At 39.4% G+C, this 4,796-nt stretch overlaps 1 protein-coding gene across 2 annotated transcripts in view; it reads left to right on the plus strand.

The window, feature by feature from the left end:
* The first annotated feature begins 29 nt into the window (after positions 1 to 29).
* Cept1 (choline/ethanolamine phosphotransferase 1) overlaps positions 30 to 4,796 on the plus strand; it is a 36,736-nt gene continuing 31,969 nt past the window's right edge. For both annotated transcript variants that reach the window (XM_010606040.3, XM_010606041.3), the window contains exon 1: positions 30 to 131. The gene's annotated coding sequence lies outside the window, so the exon portion shown is untranslated. The remainder of the gene's footprint in view (positions 132 to 4,796) is intronic.

The raw sequence follows: 4,796 nt of genomic DNA on the forward strand, positions 1-4,796 counted from the left end.
GCGCCGCCGCGCCTTCCTACCCTATCTCTCTTTACGGCAATCGCGAAAGTGTCGTGAACTTGCTGCCGCGGATCAGAGTCAGTGCCCGGGAGTCGGAGTTATTTGTAGGAGCTTACTTGTTGGGGGTCTGGGTAAGGCTGCGGGCGGGGATCGGTTTGGGGAGAAAGAAGTGTTGGTGGGGGCTTTTCCCCCAGGAGGAGTGGAGAGAGGGCTGGAAGCTCTGGGGTGGACGTTACTGTGGAGCTGTGTCGGGGCTAGCCAGAGCAGACGCGGTCCTTCCTCCTCGCGGTGGGTGGCCCCGCGCTCGGGCTTGTAGGGAGGGCGAGGGGCGAGTGACTGCCCCTCTGGGCGCTCTGGGGACGGAGGTGGCGGAGCCCTGGCGTGGGAGCCCGGGAGCGGTGTAAGAGCGGAGTCCTCTTAGCGAGGGCCGCTTCTAGCTGGTGCTGAGCGTGTCCGGGGTTCGGTCGCTTCCCGCTTGCAACCGACCTTGCCTGTCAGGTCCACACCCTCCTGCCCTAGTGCAGCCCAGTCCACAAACCTACTAGCATCCTGTGTCGGCTTTGACTTCCCTTTAGAATTAGGTGGTGGTTTCTGGGCTGGGCCTCACTTCTTGGTCAGCAACTTTTCTAGAAATTTCAGACCGTTTTGACAATCTCTGAGATTGCCCTCGAGGTTTATTTCGGCAGTATTCTTGGAAGGAGAGGGTTGCTAGTGCTTGCCGGTGTTCCCAGGAATGTTTGTACTAATGAGATCTTTACATTTAGCCGTGTTTGTTTTTTCCAGCTTTTGCCATTTTGCATCATTGGCGTTGATTTTGCCTAAAGTGTAGTTTATCGCTGAATCTATATTATGACAGTAAGCAAAACCGTAGTTGCTTTTCAACGGGTATTAATATTTCATTTCTATATGTTCAAACTATTCAGTTTCGACTCATGAACTAGTAGGAATGTGTCCAAATACGTGTGTAGTATTGCATTGACTGACTCGAAACACAGTATTATGAAAAGCGCATTTGAAACGTTACCAATTTAGAATCGTTGGCATTCACATAAAATCCCAGGAATTGAAATTGTAAAAGCATTTTTCTGCATATTTATCCTGTGCTGTGAAAAACCTAAAGATCCTTGTAAAACTTGTCGTTACAGCCCTTCATTGTAAGAAATAAATTAGCTACATTCGTTAGATAAATAAGTTAAGTAAAACTGGCTGAAGGTATTGTGTTCTTTTTGATGCTCATGCTGTGTGATTCTTAATAGAAAATAACCTCTAAAATGTGAGGCTTTTGCTTTTTTTGACCCTCTATGAGAAAATTACTTCCTTTTTAAAGAAATGCACGATTTCATTTCAACAAAACACTAGATCCAGGTTGTATTACACAGTACCGTTTTTGCTTCCAAGTCTTGCTGAAAAGGCTTTTGTTTTCTATGGATCATTTGTTAAATAATATTGAACTCAATCTTGCGATCCTACTGTTTTTACTTTTCCTTTTTTTCTTCCTTTCATCGAAAAACCTGTTCTTTATTATTTACTCCCTCCCCAAACAGTGTTGATCATTAGTATTTTCCTTTAGCAGTGCCATAAAGGTGGGAAAGAGACATGTACTACCCAATTTCCAATGAAAGGATTGTAAACATACTGCTGAATCAGTGCAGATCAAAACTTGGCACCCTTAGACATGGGGAGGAGGAGTGGAAATTCTGGAATTTCACACAACAGGTTGGATGTTGTGTAAGTTTACCTTATGCTCTGCTCAGCAATTGGAGTGTTCTGGCTTTTTGTAAATGTGATACGTGTTAGATGTTCACTATGCTGAAGCCCACAATAGGATTACAGAAGACAAATGCCATTATCTCAGCTGCCATAAGTACAAATGTTCTGCATGATGGATATTTTTAAGACTTATGAACTGTAATTTGAATAAATGTATTCACTATCTGATTATATTTTTGTACCTTTGTTGGCCTTTTCATGTAATTATGCATACCTGCACAAAGAAAATGCTTTAACAGACTATATATCTTCTCCTTTGGCTTCTCAAAGCAGTTTATTGACAGAATGTTATAATTTAGCTGTTTACAAGATTACCCCCAACCCTTTGAGCTTCTTGAGATTATAGAATAGTGTATTTGTTTTTTTTGAAATTTCTGTAGGGTCTAGAACAACTATGAGTGCTCATTAAACATTAGATGAATCATATTTGATTACCTACTTAGTGAGATTGTGAGAAAAGAATGTTAACAAGATAGGTACCCCACATTCATGAAGTTTACTGAGCAGTTATGTGAAAGGAACAAAGCAAAACAGGTCAACAGACAGAAAACGTTCAGTGTGATGAGTACTACAAAGGGAGCAGAGCACTACAGCTAGGTTATAACAAATGGAATGATTGCAATCATTATCACATTTCAATCAGTATTATCATAAACTGCATTACAGGTGATGGGAATTTTTTACAGTTTAAAATACTTGCTTATGTGATGTATAAAATTATATCCCCAGTTATCAATTAGGCTGTACTCCAAAACTAGGTTTCATTATAAAATCATTGGGTTATATCATAATTAAATATTAAATTTTATTAAATTAAAATTTCCATTATATCAGAATAAAAATCTCGTCTTTGCCATAGTCTATATATCTCTGCATTCTTCTGACTTCAAACTTCATGTTATTCCTACTTTTCTCACCATTGTGATTTCTCAGATACATGAACAAGACAAGTTCTTTCCTGCCTCATGGACTGTTCTTCCTCCTGCTCTTAAAATGTCTGGCTCCTTCTTTTCCTCTGAATTTGGTATAAAAGCTGCTTCTTCAGAGACTTCAACAACTGTTTAAAATGTGTACTGCAAGCTTTTTTCTGGCTCAACACTTTGTTTTCTTCTTAGTGCCCATTAGATCACTGTGTAACATTATTGCTTGTTTACCAGTTTTTAGTTATTTTCCCACTGGATATGGGAAGTGAGACTATGCCTATCTTATTCATTGCATTTAGTTATTGACTGAATGCATGCAGAACTTGGAGTCCTTTTTCTCATAAAAACTTGACTGATAGGTAAGTTTCTAGACTAGCCAACAATTTTAATACTTTCCTTTTTCTTTTTTTGGTTCTTTATACTGTGATAAGAAAGGGTACTTTCTGCTCACACATTTTGGCATAGGCCTGACTCCATATAAAATTCTCAAGTGCTTAAATAGTTTTTGTACTGATTGTACCTCCTTTCCTTATTCCCATATCCTTTTTTCTTTCTCCATGTACCATATTCCTGATCTTTCTCTTGTAGCCACTTGCTCCCTTGATGTATGCTTGCTTTTCATTTGCTAAAATGTAAGAACGTCTCTTTTTCTTGAGATAGTTTTCATTGCAAAAGTCCTCATCTTAGTTGTGATGGAAGGAAGAAAAATTGGACATTGGGCCTGTGGAAGTGTTAGCAACCTCCTTGGCTCTTTGTGCATTTCCAAAGCAAAACAGCCTTAGCATTTGTCTGTTGGAAGCTACCTGCATCTGAGTATATTTACAGTGTTATTGCTAATAGCTTCATAGATACAATGTTGCCAAGTTGAAATGTTGGCAAGGAAAATCTTCAAAATCTCATTGTCTCTTTTTATGTATGATTTATATAATGGCTAAATCTAGAAAAGTTTGTCAAAATGTAGATTTTTCTAAAGGAGAAATAGAAGGTTTAAAAAAATAGGTCATGGTGAGGGGCTGTGCTAGGGATGAAAGTATCAGTGTGTCAACTAGTCCTGCCAAATGTTCAAATTTAAAACCCGAAGGATCAGTTGCTTACAGATGTTCAGTGCCAAAAGTAAGCTCAAGTTATCACTTTTTTTTTTAAATAGTAAGAGAATGGAACACTACAACATTAAAATACAAATTGACTGAACTTTTTATTCTTTCAACTGCAGTTGCATAAGAGCTGATTGTAGCTTGCCTAATATGAAACTGCATCATTCAAATTAATTGTAAAAATTGCAGGTACTTTACAGCTGTTTTTATGTTGGAGACCCACAATTGGTTAAATTGTGGCATTGATTCTTTTGAGATTCAAAAAATTTACTTGACAAAGTTAGCTTGACTACAATGACAATTTTCTAAACCAAATGTTGAGGTACTGTACATGATTGATAGAGGTCTTAGATAAGACCTTAAGTCATTAGTGACATTAAAATTTTGAAAGTGGATGTTTGTGAGGATATAAGGAGGAAGTCCTGGCCTCTGTATGGCACCAACATTATTTCCACATGTCCAGCTTAGCCTTGTTTGAGTGTCTCTCCCCCGCCACAAAACATACATATAACTTCTCCAACTATTGTGTGGCCTTTTCTAGTTTTTGGTCTTTTCTCCACCATTTCATGGCCACCCTGCCAAGGCAGAATAAACCAGATCCTGTTACACACACACACACACACACACACACACACCCCAAACCCTAAAAAACAACTAAAAAAGCCCTGTCCAGTTGTAACCCTTCTGTGTGTGAGTGAGTGTGTGTGTGTGTGGATGGTACCAGGGATTGAACTCAGGACCTTGTGCTTTGCAGGCAGGCACAGGGCCACTGAGCTAAATCCTCAGCCCAACTGGACATGTTTTGATACTAGATCCCTTTTTAAGATGTCCTACACACTATCACATTGTATATTTCTATAGTGCATCATTTCTGGAAATTCATACTGCTTTCTGGATAGTTTATAGATCAAAGTATATTGAGCCAGGGATTTAGCTCAGTGGTACCGCCCCCTGCCTCGCAAGTGCAAGGTCCTGAGTTCCATTCCTGAGTTCCATCCCTGGTACCCAA

The sequence above is a fragment of the Fukomys damarensis genome, unplaced genomic scaffold (genome assembly GCF_012274545.1).
Source record: "Fukomys damarensis isolate Sample0158 unplaced genomic scaffold, DMR_v1.0_HiC HiC_scaffold_33, whole genome shotgun sequence".
Lineage (NCBI taxonomy): Eukaryota > Metazoa > Chordata > Mammalia > Rodentia > Bathyergidae > Fukomys > Fukomys damarensis.